At 50.0% G+C, this 15,077-nt stretch overlaps 1 protein-coding gene across 4 annotated transcripts in view; it reads left to right on the top strand.

Annotated features, from left to right (window-relative positions):
- Hspa12a (heat shock protein family A (Hsp70) member 12A) overlaps positions 1 to 15,077 on the top strand; it is a 163,711-nt gene that overhangs the window by 97,405 nt on the left and 51,229 nt on the right.

Raw genomic sequence — 15,077 nt, 5'->3', positions numbered from 1 at the left:
GTCAGCAAAATGTGAAGGACCACAGCAGTGGGGAACAGCATCCACATCCTGCCCACTCCACGGTGGCACTTCGGCGAACACAGATGCTCAGAAGTGGGCCAAGCTGGAGAGGGAGAGGCGGGGGGAGGGAGTCCGGGCATTTCTGAAGAGATGAGGCTTTGATTCCAACAAGGCTTTGAGTGACGACTCAATCTTGTGGGGGCGAAGTGCTCTCTCATCATATAAATAGGCCTCTTTGGTAAGGGAGAAAGCGTCTTTATGGCCGCTGTGCATAATTAGATGGCAAGGAAGACTCAAGGGCTTTTTGATGAACAAGCAGCATGGGGCAGGGATGGCACCTGCCCCCTGGGTACACAGAGGGCATGGGCATCCCTCAGAGAGAGTTAGGGGAGTAGAGGAGATTCCCCAGGGAGGAGCCAGAATGCTCATTAGGATCCCTGACCCAAAGAGGCAGGCCCTACAGACCCTCCCTGCTTTCCCCCCAGATGTTCAGCCACACTGATGGTAGTTTGGGAAAATTAACATGCCTTGGAATGCAGAAACCAGCTATACTTTGCTTCCTGGGTTTGTGAGGGGAATGCATGGTGCTTGCCTGGGTCTGTTGGAGACAGCCAGGAGATAAGGAATGGGCAGGAAATAACTTTATCATCACTGAGGGAATTCCTTGCTGCCTTCCTGCCTCTGTCCACCAGTGGTTTCCTCCAGTGCTGTGGTAGTGGGTCAAGCTGTTCCCCGTCCTCATCCCCCCTCTCCCCTTAAGGCTATATGGTGATCTGTTTTGGTCCTTTAGACCTGAGGTTCTGCCCTTTCGGAAGCCAGCCCCTTGGGAGTGACATGAGCGTTCCCTCGGGGTTTTCTCTATCCCTGTATATTCCACAGCTTGGGGAGAGTGATGGCTGCTTTTGCATTGCCCTGGGGACTGAGAACAGGAGTCACTCTCTATGGTCACGAAATGCCCTTCCAGCTGATTTTTCCATTGGAGTCCCCTAGATGCCAAAAGTGTGTCTTCCTAGAACTGTTACATCCAGACCTCTTCTAATAGACAACCACTTTAGCCACTGACCAGGAGGTCCCACACAACTGGTGTCAGCCTGCGTTAGTCTTATCTTCAGTTCGTTTCAGTGACAAAAAGGGCTGCCTGAGAAAGGACTTAAAGGGAGAAATGAATTGTTCTTTCAGGATGCACCCATTGTCTTTAGGTCTCAGCTTGTGGGGAAGCAGAACATTGTAGCAGGGAACCTGCAGTTCAAAGGAGCTCACCTCATAGTAGCCAACAGGGAAGCAGAGGGGAGGAGTGGGAGCAGGGGGGAGGGGATCAGGAAGAGCAATCACCCTTCAAGGACAGGCCTTCAGCTTTCTTCCTCCAACCAGGCCCACTCTCAGTCTTGTGTCTGTTAAGAGATGAATCCACTGCTTATCAGAACCTTTAGGATTCAGTCACTTCACCAAAATTGGTAGGTAACCCAGCCTCCTCCCTGCTCCTTTATAGGAGCCTATGGAAGACATTTTGTATCCAAGAGACATAGTCATCTAGGGTGGGGGCAGGGAGTAGCAGCAGACAGGCCTCTGTTGGAGTTCAGCATGTCTCTCTGGAGTAGCTGCTCCAAGCCAGTGTCACCGTCTTCTTCAGTTTCGAGGAGGAGTCTCGCTGTGCAGTCTACATAAGCCTTGGATCCCGGCGCTTGTTTATGGTGAGGAACACAGACTTTTTTGTTTGTTTGTTTGTAAAATTGATTTACCTTCTCAAAATAAAGGCATGTTTTTAAACAGCAGGTTGACTTTTAAAAAGAAACTATGAATCAATCTTGTGGGGCGGAGTTTTCCATACATCCACTGCAGTCAGAGTCCGTCTTCCCCCTACATATCACCCCTAGAACCTGCTACCCTAGAACCTGAACCTAACTCCCTAAGCCTCAGGGTTGCTGCCCACTGCAGAGCCACCCACTATAAGGTTATTTGGTGAGGTCTGAAAAGAGCCAAACTGGAGAAGGCTTTGTGCCTAGGCTGTCCACAGGGAGCCCACAGAGCTCCAGAGAGAGGCAGGACACAGCAGCAGCGGGAGACACCCTCTTCGACGGATGGGTGCTACTGATAACATGGGTATTATAACTTCTATTCCAACTAGTGGACCTTTTGGGAAACGAGGCCTGGGGCCATGTGCTTGCAAAGCTCATTGCTGAGTCTTAAAATCAGGTAGAAAAAGTGTGTGAGATGTGGCTGTGCCCAGGGTCCACCTCCGAGGAGGCGGAGTAGGGACTGAATTGTTCAGCAAGATTCTAAAGGACAGTGAGTGGAGAGGCCAGGCCTGGCTTCCCCACTGACTAGCTTTGGTAATCTGGGAGGCTTGCCTGATCCCCCAGATCCCCAAAGCCACTCCCACCAAACTTTCTTCATGTATAAAGTGAAAATGCACTGCCCACCTCGGACTGGATTCATCTGTCTACCATAGCTGCTCTAAGTAAGAGTGTGTGTTCTACATTTACCCTTGTCTGCTGCTGTTGATAATCCAGAATCCTGTGGAATGGGTCGGGGCAGCTGACAGCAGGGCTATTTTATCTAGGAGGCTTCTGTGGAAGCAAATGGGAGCAGCTGTCAGCAGGTGTGTTTTGTCCGGGAGGCTCAGAGCGCAGAAAGGCTGTCCTGAAACCTCTACAGCTAGGCAGGGGCTGACAAGGCCTGTGCAGAGCCTTGTCCAGCAGGCCCAGAGCCTAGGAGGTCTCAAGCTGCTCACCCAGTTGGCCTTTCACCACAGCTCCCAACTTCTCGCTGGATATTCTGAACAGTGGGGTTCAAGGACTTTGCATCCCTGGACTCTATCCAGGAGGACCGTCTAGCCTCTGACCTCAGAAGAATTCTTCCACCCAAGTGGGCTCCGCCCACAGTTCTGAGCTCTAGACCTGGGTTTTTGTAGGCTGGCCTCAGCCTTGACTGGGGCCTAAGAGCTGAGAGAAACCCTTGGCACAGCAGCTGCATCCGGGAAACCATGAGCCGTCCACAGACTGGATCTTGTTCTTGCTGCTCTTCTGCCTATGTGTCTGTGTGTCTGGCTTCCCTGCCAGTGGCTCTAAACATGAGCCCCTAATTACTAACAGTAACTCCTTTCACTTTCTAAATATCCCTGTTGGTTAGGTGAATCACCTGCTTGTATCTGAATCTTTGGCCTTTCCTCGGCTGTGCTGAGGCAGGCAGGCAGGGTTGGCTAAAATCCCACCCCTGTGGGTTCAGATGGGTCTGACCCCTAGGTTTCATGTTGTTGCTTCTGGATGATATGAGAGGATGTGTACAAAGGGCTTGGTCTAAGCCTGATCTACAGAGGCTGTCCAAAAAGCAACCGTGATTTTACTGCGTCACCAGGGTCCCTGGTGAGGACGTGGGCTCTGGGAACAGGCCCCCTGAGTTTGAATTCACTCATATTGTATCATCTAAGGTCTTGTCCTCCTGGAAAGGTACTTGCCCTCTTAACGGCATACCTTTTCATCTACAAAATGCAGGTGACAGGGTTTAAACAGGTAGCTCAGTGATTAAGAGTGTGTGCTACTCTTCCAGAGGACCCAAATTTGATTCACAGGACCCATGTGGGGTGGCTCACAACTGCCTATAATCCAGCTCCAGAGTATTTGACGCCCTCTTCTGCATCTGCACTCGTGTGCACAAACCCACACAGAAACACACACATACACGTAAATCAACAATACTGAGTTCACTCAAGGAAAGCATACAGAGCAAGTCTGACCATGAAATAGGCACAGATTTGACCAACTGCTAGTGTTATTACGAATGAACCTCCAAAGATAGGTTCTCATAGGCAGGAGATACCAAGGTATCAGGAAAAGGATTACAAATGCAATAATCTGAAACGGACCAATTTTATTATTTCTTGTTGCTTTTGAGACAGCGTCTTCTACAGCCCAGGCTGGCCCCAGACTCACTATGTAGTTCAGATTGGTCTTAGCTCTTGATCCTCTTGCCTTCCCCTTACAACGCTGAGATTGCTAGCATGTGCCTGCACACCTGGTTTATGTGGCGCCAGACACTGAACCCAGGCCCTCATGCGTGTGAGGCAAAACTCTACCAGCTGAGCTGTATCATAGCCCAGCAGCTCAAATTTGTTATCTTAGATTCCTGAATGGTAGGCGTGAGTCCTAAGATGGGTCTCACTGAGAGGTATTACCCAAGCCATGTCCCCCTTGGAGTGTCCACCAGTGTCCTATATTTTCACTCTTCTGGAAGCCACTGGCATCCCTTGACTCAAGACTATGTCTCCCATCATCAGAGTCCATTGTTCCCTTTATTGTGGCATCTCCACTCTCCCCAGCCCTCCCCTCCCCACCCCCAAAGATAATAGCATGAGCAACTCTTAGGGGTACCCCTGGATCATCAAACCCCATTTCCTTATCTTAAGGTCCTTAACTTACTCTCCCGAAGAATTCCTTTGGACACAGGAAGCCATATATCCACAGGCTCTGGGAATTAGAACTTGATACACTGAATGGCTGGGTCTTCACTGTGTCTGCCTTAGCCAGAGAGGTAGCGGTCTCCACAGATTGGGGATTGTTAGCTAGAAAGTCTTTGGTCTCCCGTTTGTTGGAGAAAGTTCCTTCTTAGTGTGTTACCTTTGGTTTGACTCAATCTTGGTAGGTTCCTCAGAGACAGTGCCATCTTCAAGGGTGGGTCATCCTCCTTTCTGAGCCCCATGTTAAATAAAGATCTAAATAAAGATTTCTTGACTCCCTGTTAGTATCAAGGAGATACACCTACAAAGATGCCTCATTGTATTATCTCAGGCAATCTCTAATGAGTTAAAGCAACTGCATTTGTTTTGCTGGCCACGTTGTGGGCAGGTGCCTTGCCTGTGCTCATTCATGGCTGCTCTACACTGGACAGTGAGAGAGGGCGGGGGCAGTGCTGGCTCTGAGCCAGGCTCTTCTCTTCCAGAAGGCCAGCTCGGGCTTATGATGGGATGGTCTTGTAGCAGTGAGAGAACAAAAAGAAGGCTACAAGCTTCCCTGGGCCTTCCTTAGGAGCAGAAAATCACCTGCTGTGTTTCTGAAGCACAGTGCAAGTTCCAAGGCTAGACCAGACAAGATACAAGGGGGCACAGGAGAGGGATACTTTAAAGGAAGATTTTGCAAAGAGTGTGTGAGCTTTTCCTCTAACAGAGTCAGCTGGACTGAAATGTTGAAAGTCCAACCTTTAAAATGCTTGTATGTCGCAAGAGTCTGCGTGCCAGAGCCCCTCCCTTGGCAAGTTTGGAGTGCAGTGCAGCAGTCTGAGGCTTGGGAGTGTCCACTGCGGCAGCCCGTGTCTCCGTGATGGACAGAGGACGCTGTTAGTGTTCAGGAGAGTCATGCTGGCTCATCTGTGGTTTCCCCATTGCGCCTGTGTTTTGATAGGTCAGGATAAACTTCCTTATGAGTAAAGAGAAGCAGATGAGAAACTAAAAGAGAAAGCTGAAAGTTTTATGATGCACCTGACTTGGTGCAAGTTCTGGCTGCTTTAGCAGCTTCCATTGTCACTCAAACAGAAGTCAGGAAGGCTCTGAAGGAGCCATGAAGACATTGTCCCTGTGAGAAAATAGGGGCAGGCTTAAATAATCGTTTTGTGTTGGTTAAATTTGTTGTCTGGCTACTTCACATATGGTTACTCTCACCGCTGCCTTCTTTTTTCTCCCTCCTGCCTCTTTCCTCCCAACAGGTCCCTTTCTGCATCCTTTTTGTGTTTTTGTTACCAATCTACTGACAGTCCATGTAACAAACTATCCCTTGGAGTCTGGTAGGTCACCATTTGGCACAGAGCTTAAGACAATGTCTTCCCCCAGAATCAGTTAAACTGGGTGGGTGTTTAACAAGAACAAGAATGAAAATGCTCATCTACTCACCAAGAGCCCGAGTTTCTCCATCTCTGAAGGGAGCCGGGAAAGCTAATTTAACCACACTAGTTCTTCCCAGCATAATAGGAATGGCTGTGTTCGGGGGAAGATTCTGGTAACAAGGTTCCAAAGGTGTTGAGCAAAGTGTCTCAGCTTCCCTCGAGAATCCTGTGAATTTCTTTAGAGAATGGTTTTGCAGAATGTGAAGGCTTCTAGGAAAATATATAATATCATATTAGAAATGTTTGTAATCTCATGGGGATTGAGGTCTATTTAAAAGCATTTTCTCTAACAGGGCGGAGCCTCCTGCCTGTGTTCATTCTTGCCTTCATTCCTGTGTATATGCACTCTGGGGACTGCTTCCCAGGAGTTTCCAGACAGGACAGATTGGGTAGTTCTGACTGAAGGGTTCTGATTTTCATAGCTGAAGCAGAAGCTCCAGGAGGGTGGTGGTGTCAGGTCACTGCCTCACCTTTTAAGATGGCAGCTGCTTAGCCTCCCTCCTCTAACAGGTTGTGTATGTTCTATGGATGGGGCTCCCCTGCTCCCTGTCTTGCTCTAGGATCTATTAGGACTGTGGCCTTTGCCAGCTCCCTTTACTGCCTAGGAACAGGAAAAAAAAAGTACATCCTTGTGGTCTTCTAGTTTTTGCACTCTATTCTCCGGGGTCTTGCTGGCTTCTCTGTGACGAAGAAGGAAGAGCTGTGTGGTTCTTGTGCCGAGACACTTGGTTCTCTCCAGGATGCCCGGTGTGGGCGTCTGAGCTGCGATCTGACCCTGTGGCCTCCTGCTCGCCTCTCTCTGTTTCACTGCTCTGAAGGCTGTTTTCCACTGGCTTTCCACTTCCTTTCTTTTCCTTCTCTCTGTGGGGTGGCTTGGAAATGTTGCAAATGTAAGGAGTCCTGGTAGTTTGCAGTGAAGATGGATGTGACTGTCAGAAAGCAGTGCTTGTTATGAATGCCAGAGACCCAGATTATCCCACCTCTGGGTTGGGTCTATCCTCAAATTTTTCCAGGTGGGCAGATTCTGAGCTCAGGATGGGAACAGACCACTTAGGACTTATCCTAAGATAAGACCCCGAAGTGCTGGGATAGGATCCCATTCTGCTGACCACCTCTCCAGACCTTCTGGAGGCACAGGGGGCCTCGAACACCCTGTGGATGACACAGGATCTAAACTTCATTGTGACTGATAAATTAATGGCTTGTCTCTCCCTGCAAAGTTTACATTTCAGTGTCCAAAGAAAAGGCTTGATTCTGAGGAATGAAGTGTGAAACCACAAAGCCCTGGGTGTTGCCTCTCACTTGGCTGCATTGGCCACCCATCTTTTCACCTGGTTGGCAGAATGTCTTTGGTAAAAGGCCGTTCACTAGTGCATTAGAGAAAAGACTCTTTCCCTTGAGGAAGCAAGAGAGGTGACTTTCAGGTAAAGCTCCTGGAGTGGTGGCCAGTGCCAGGCCTGTGTGAGGACGGGTCTGTCGGTCTGAGGAGCCTGACAGTTCTTTCTCTACCTCCACTGCCCGGCTTGACACCTGACCTTTCTCCCTGCAGGCCCACTGTGTGTAGTCCCTGCAGGCCCACTGTGTGTAGTCTATACCCGCCTGGCCATTGTGGCTACCAAAGAACCAATGTGACGGTATTTGGTTACTCAAAGGATTGCTGTCCATTGTTCTGTCTGCCATCCGTCCAGTCTGTCTCCCCAAGTCCAGATTTCCAGAGGTGATGCAGACACCCTGGAACAGTCACACCTTGGCTGGAGGGTAAAGTCATCTGCCAGAGGTAGAGTCAGTGGGTGCATCTTTTGATGGCGAGAGGTTTCGCCCACATGGTTCTAGCTCTGATACCAGGACAGAGGACGGAGCCGAGACTTGCGTACGTACACAGGATGATCGTGCGGTCATCTTCTTCCATTCTTTCTTGGAGACAACTATTTTCCTTCCTCCAAGTATTTCACGCTGCACAGGGTGAGTGACCACTGGGTCCTTCCAGTGAGGACACAGGGTGAACCCACGGCAGAGTTTTCCAACACATGCTGCACCTTGGTCTGTGTACATGGAACTGGCCAGTGGACCCATTCAAGGGGACAACAGACATCATCAGGTCCAGCTGTGGTCTCCCCATCTAGCAGTTGGAGTTCAGCAGAAGGGACACGATGCTCGCCAAAGGATGCCAAATATGTCATCTGCTGCATAACACCAGTCTGTTTAAAGTCAGCGACTGGCTCGAGGACCCTCCGTGGGGGGCTGTTGAGGATGTATCCTTGGCCAAGCTGACAAAGGCCCACACAGCAGGACCCTGGAGCAGATCCTGGGAACAAGGCTGTCCCAAGGAGTCTGGTCACACCCAGGTGCACACAGTTTGCTTGAACTCCTGCTTATTCCTCAGAAAATGCTGGCAGAAGTCAGGAGTTGGAGGGAGTCATGCTTACCCCGGCCAGGAAAGCCAGGCACGCCCCAAGCGCTGCATGGATGCACTGGGAAAGGCTCCCCTCTACAGCCGTGGGTCTTCCTGTCTCAAACCGACCAAGACGTTTTGAAGATACTAAGGCACAAGGAGACCTATTTCTTCCTCGGGCTTTGCCTCTGGTAGTCTTGGCTAGGGCAACTGGACGGGCAGTTGCAAATCGGGGTCCTCTAGAATCATGCCATCCTTGAGGATAAGGTGGAAGGGGTGGGAGGGATCCCCAGTTTTTGTGAACAATAAAACAGAGGGAGTTTTGGAATCAGTGTTTGTTTCGAGTCTCAGTGTTGCTTGTTACTGGCTAAGGCACATCAGTGGGTGTCTCTGGGCCTCGCTTGAGTCTAAGAAGTACTTAACATGATCCAGCAGCTACTGCGGCATTCGTGGGTGGGGCAAGGCAGGCATGATAGTAAGAAGTCCTGGAAGAGTTCTGGCTCCCACACTTACTGGTCACCCGTCCTTGGTGCAAGCGAGTTACTCCACCCCTCTGAACCTTGTGATGTCACCTGGAAATCAGTTCTGACACTCCCCAGGTTGGTTGTGAGAGCAGAGGAAGTCGAGGACATCAAGAACTTGCCCTGCACACAATTGTGTATGTTCAGTCTCCTCATCACTAATTTGAAGCACACTGGGAACCGCTAGCAGACGGGCATGGTGCTGGGTTAAGCAGGTGAGGTTCCCTGCTGGGGTGGTTCCTTGAAACTTCAGTTTATTGAGGTGCAAGTCACGTGAGGAGAAAGCTTTCTAGGTATTCCGTTCCGTGGATTTTGACAAAGATAATACAGTTACGTAACCACGATCACATCAATGCACAGAGTATTAACAGCCTCGGAGAATTCCATCACCGGAAGCTTTATAAACAGGATCCTTCTGGTTTGTAGAAGACCCCACCTCAGATGGTAGGGGATCCCAAGGTCTAGGCCACACCTGTCAGGCAGGGAGCCTCAGTGGTCCACTGAATAGAAGTTAAGTTCCCTGCCTGGGCCCTCAGGCTCTTTGTGCTAGGGATTTGTGGAGACTTTATTTGTGATTCCTGGCCTGCTCCTCATTAGCTCTGGAGCAGGGAGGCAGGGAGCCAGGGATCCTTGGTCGGGCCCCAGGCTGAACAGTGCTGCCCATAGAGCCTGCGAGTCCATGGAGCTGGGAGTGGAGACAGAGTGGAGAACTCTTAAGTATTCAGAAAGCCAGGGCAGGTTGGCCTGGCCCAAACTGATAGCCTGTGACCTCACATACTGACCTTGTCTCCAGAGTGGGACACGAGGAGGTGAAGCCGCTAAGGCAGGTCTTCGGGTCACTGTCGGAGACTGTAGGACCCTGGCCTCTTCCCCTTTTGCTTCTTGGCCATGAAGCCGGAATGTAAGAGCTTTGTTCTGGGAGGTTGACTGCCTAGCTCAAGAAAAACAGGCGATGCCAGGAAGGGCACAGCTTAAGGATTAGGGGTAGATACCTTCTGCATTTGGGGAGTCTGTCAGTCACACCGAGTTGATTCAGCACCACCTTCCTTTAAATGGGCTGGATAGCACTCCTCTTTCCAAAGTCAGACCCACTCTGCGGTAGAAGCCCTTAGTCAACTGGGTGAAGGCATGCAGACTCGAACCATCCACACCAGTGAGGAGGTGGCCTTCCATAATGCTGTGCTGGTAAGAGTTGCAGCCACCTCCGGCTCAGATGATAGAATGAGGCCATCGCTGAGAGCCATTTGCCAGTGCCAGCCTGTGGGCCAGGCGGCGAGTGAGAGGGTCGCCAGCAAAGGAGACCACAGTGGTTTGTGAGGAGGCACCCAGGTGATTCCACAAAGCTACGTTTATTCCATTTCAAAATGGGTTTCTGGCGATGCAGCAGCTGGCTCTAAGGCTGTTGTAACAAAACACCTGACAAAAGCGACACGGGAGGGTTTATTTTGGCTCATGAAGGACACTGTCTATCATGGCAGGAAAGGCAACGTTGGAAGAGTATGAGGTGCTTGTCCTGTGTCCAGTCAGGAAGCAGAGGGCAGTGGCTGCTGCCTCTCAGGCTTTCTCCTTTTACTCAGTAGGGGCCTCCCATGTTCGGGGTGGTTCTTCCCGCCCCAGTTAAACCTCTCTAAGGATGCCCTCACAGATATACCCAGAGGTTTGTCCTTCAGGTGGTTCTGAGTCCAGTCAAGCTGACAGTCGTGATTAACTGTCACAGACCATATGCCCTTATGGTAGATTGTTACCCGAACAGCCCACAGTAAGTCCACGTTCACACATCCTGGTATACACTGCTGTTACCCAGTGGCTTCAGGGTTCATCCGTGAGAATTGTTTCAGCCAGATGGACTTCAGAACACAGCGGAGGCTTGGCACCAGCCACGTTACCTTCCTATCGCTATAGTAAAATACCTGAGAGAATTAACTTATAAAGAGAAAAGGTTTGTTTTGGACCATGGCTCTCTAAAGATTTTCAGCTCATGCTTGGGTGGACCTGCTTTTAGGCCTGTAGGGTGCTGGGTTGTGAGCAGGCTGCTTACTTTGTGGGTGGGGGCAGACAGTCACACCAGAGTCCTGGAGTCCTACTGATCAAGAGCTTGATCCCAGTCAGTGACCTAAGGAACACCCCTTAACTCTCTCTTCATTCCAGGGACCAAACCTTTAGCACGCAGCACATAACCAGTGCCATTAGCCTAGCAGTGCCTGTGTTGGGCACTGCTCTTTCTATGCTACTCAGGACATGTAAGTTACCAGACTGGAAGTTCCACACAGGGGGTGGCTGGAGCCCTGAACGATAGCCCAGCTGTATCAGGCACAAGTAAGGCTGCCATGGGCCATGTAGTAACCGTCAAGCCTTCAGATGAAGGGTTTGTGAGGGGACCTCAGATGAGAAATGACCATTGTGAATTTCTTTACAAATGAGGGGTCATTTTAGGCCACCAAATTTGGAATGAAAAGAAAATTGTTTGCAACATCAGGGATAAACTAGTATTACTTTGTCTTCTTTTTACCAGAAACAGGGTTTATTAAAAACTTGCCATGGTGTTTGAGAGATGGCTCAGCAGTTAAAAGCCATCAAGAGGACTTGAGTTCGATCCCCAGCACCCACATAGCATATCACAACCACCTGTAATTCCATTTTCAGGGGATCTGACCTCTGCAGACATCTGACATGCTCATGCAAGGTTCACAGACATTCAAGCAAAAACACCCATACACATAAAAATATAGAAAAGCTAAATTGAAACAAATGTCTCGGTGTCCACTTTTGGATCAACACCTTTTCAGAGTCACAGTTTATTTTTAAAGAATTATTTATTTTATGTATATGAGTACACTGAAGCTGTCTTCAGACACACCAGAAGAGGGCATCAGCCCCATTACAGATGGTTGTGAGCCACCATGTGGTTGCTGGGAATTGAACTCAGGACCTCTGGAATAGCAGTCAGTGCTCTTTAGACTCACAGTTTTTATGGGTTATGATTTGTTGGGAAGTTGAGGCAACCTGGGACCATTGAACTGGGGAGCTGCAATTGCTTTGCCATTTGCATGCCAGTCAATGTGACTTGGAGTGTCCGAGCAAGGAGTGGTTAAAGCCAGAGGGTGACACCTGTCAGAGCCACCTCCTTGAGTCCACATAAAGAGACAGAATCCAAGAAAGTGATGCCGAAGTGCAGAACGTGTGCCTGGTGACATCCGGGCTGTGCTGCTTCCTGGGGCAAGCCAAGAATGGGGGTGATGGGAGTGTGAGGAGGGGGTTTGAGGTAGCAGCACCCAGCTTCAGCCTGGTGGTTTGAGGGGTGCCCCAGAGGAGAACAATAGTGCCTTTTCTGTTGTGATAGCGAACCCCCTGAGGCTGGGTGGCTTGTAAAGTGTAGAGGTTTGCCCGTCCTGGTTCTGGAGGCCGGGAAATTCAAGAGCCCAGCGTTGGTTGGTGTCTGCTTTGGATCTAGTGCATTGGCTGCAGCATAACAGAGTGGAGGGTACCACACGCAGAGCTGGAATGGTTGTGTCCTCTGAAGCACAGAACGGCTGCCACCACCAGGGAGGCCTGGCTCCTTCCATGCTGTCATCTAGTCCTAGTTGTTCCCCAGTTTGCAGTGCCGTGAGCCCGTGAGTTTGAGGGCTGTCTCTACGGCGTGGCCTTGGGTACATTTAAACAATGGGACACTGGGAAGCGGAGGAATGTTGGCCTAAGGACACCGACCCTTTGGGGCATCATGCTGTGGTGGATGGGGTGGGAGAGAATTTATGGGTGACATAGAAGACTCAGTCAAGCCTTTAATCCTGCTGTTGTGTTTGGGGTACTGCCAGACCTGTTCAGGGAGAGGTGTGTGTGTGTGTGTGTGTGTGTGTGTGTGTGTGTGTGTGTGTGTGTGTGTGTATGAGTGTATATGTGTGTCTCTGTGTGTGGGGGTGTATATCTGCATGTGTGCATGTCTGTGTGTATATGTGTATGTGAATATATGTGTGTGTCTGCCTGTGAATGTATGTGTGAGTGTTTATGTGCGTCTGTGTGTGTCTGCGAGTACGTGTATGTCTCTGCGTGTATGAGTGAGTGAGTGTATGTGTCTGTGTGTGCATGGATGTGTGTGTGTGTGTGAGTATGTATATGTGTGTATGTGTGTGTGTGTGTGTGTGTGTGTGTCTGTAGAGGTTTGTGAAGGAGAGGGAACCACAGAATTGGAAGGTACTAAGGAGGGAAAAAAACTGAAATTCACATAAAGAGACAGAGATGGTAGAAACTTCTGGTTTTATTTGGTTAAATCAAACGTGAACCCACAGGATCTGGCTGGTTATGGACACAGATTCTCCCAACACCACATTCCTTGGGCCTTCAGTGATCATTCACTGAGACCTCCATATGCTGTGTGCTGGGAGCTGAGCGCTAGTGCTTACACTGGACAGCAGCACCCCCCCCCCCAGGGTGGGATTCAGTGGAGGGAGGCGTGGAAATGCCAGAGCTCACCTCATTCTGTGTGGCTCATTTTTAACATAAAACTTTGTGCACTGAATGAGGTTCAGTCAGAAAACCGCCATCCTTGCTGAGTGGCCTGATGAAGCCGGAGGGCACGCACCCCTGCTGAGCACACTTGACCTCACCCACTTGGTGGTCTCCACTCCTCAAAGGCTCCAGTGTTCTCTTCTTACCTCTGAAGATACTGTGTATGTGAGGAGTACACAAACACACACACACACACACACACACACACACACACACACACCACACAAATATATAAAATACAATAAATAAATCTTTTTTTTTTAAAAAGGTTTTTCTCGGGGTTGGGGATTTAGCTCAGTGGAAGAGCGCTTGCCTAGGAAGCGCAAGGCCCTGGGTTTGGTCCCCAGCTCCGGAAAAAAAAAAGAACCAAAAAAAAAAAAAAAAAGGTTTTTCTCCAAAATCCTGTGGTGAGGGGCAGGAGAGAAGACAAACCCACTTTCTAAGACAATTGCAGTCATCAGCTTGAAACAAACTGCAGAACACAAACACAGCCCCTCCCCCAAATATGTCTATGTACTGCGATGACCACTTGCTCTCCCTCAACTCAAGAAAGTATCACAGTATACCTTCCCCTGTCCCAGGAGGGCTTTCGGGCTCCTTCTAATTCAGCCTCCCTCTGCTTACACTCCATGCACCCTTCTCCCACCCTTCCTCTAGGCCTGGTGGGACTCTGAGGCCATTCCAAGTACACCCCACATTTCCAGCTCCAGATAGCCCCACACTTGGCAACTGAACTCTGAACTTAGCACTCAGGCTGAGGGCCATGATTCAGGTGGGGAAGCTGGAGGCCAGACCCAATCAGTGTCGGTCCCCTTACCCTTTCCATCTTGCCTTTGAGAAGACTCACTTCAGCTAGAGAGCATCTGAGTAGTCTAAGGTCAGAAGTTACACCCATGAAGTGTAGCTACTGGGACCTTGGGGGAGGGGTGGGTTGATCAGGGCAAGGACACTCCCAATATGTTTGGACAGGGTCTCTTGATCTGAACTTTCTCTGGGAGGAAGGTGGTAACATGGACCCACTGAATTTTGAGCTCAAGCTTCTGCTCTGACCTGCTGCGAGGACTCAGTAGCCCCTAAACCTCTCTGAGTTTTCCTTTCCTCACTTGGGAGGATAGAGCTGAGAAAGAGGCCTGCACCAGAGTGTCTCGAGGATCAGTCCTCAGGGCTTGGAAGCCAGGTAGTTGCTGGAAGTTAATGGAGGGTGAGGACCCTGGAGCAAAAAAACAAGACATAAAGTCCATGCGGGACAAGCGCTGTGGCCAGAAGCAGTTGGGTCTGCAGGCTCCGGGGGCAGCAGGGCATCCGGATAAACAGGCAGGGGAGAAGTAGGAGCAAGGACCACACTTTGTTCAACATCTCCTGGACAGGGCCAGGGTATGAAGCTCAGCAGCATTGGTTCTCATGGCTGAAGCCTCCCTGTCCTCTGTATCAAATCATCAAAAGGAAGGAAAGAGGAAACAGCTGGGAGCCCCACCCAGAGCCAACCTCTGTCCACCCCTAAAGCTGCAGGTTAGCATTCAAATGGTAACTTTATTATTTTCTTACATCCCAAATGGACTAAGCCAGTATCTCCCCGGAACATACTCTGATCGTTACCTGGCACGACAGAGGAACCAGGCAGGTGCGGTTAGGAGAAGGGAAAGCAATATTCTTGGATTATCTGGGTGCACCAATGTGAACTCAAGGGCTATCGTGAGGGAAGGAGACAGATGGGATAATCAGACATGACATTTTAAAGATGCAGCATTGCCGCCTGTAAAGTCGGAGGGGAGCTGAGCTGAGGAATGCAG

The sequence above is a fragment of the Rattus norvegicus genome, chromosome 1, assembly GCF_021556685.1.
Source record: "Rattus norvegicus strain SHRSP/BbbUtx chromosome 1, alternate assembly SHRSP_T2T, whole genome shotgun sequence".
Lineage (NCBI taxonomy): Eukaryota > Metazoa > Chordata > Mammalia > Rodentia > Muridae > Rattus > Rattus norvegicus.
Note: the sequence above shows the minus strand (reverse complement) of the source record. Positions and strands in the feature narration are given on the sequence as shown.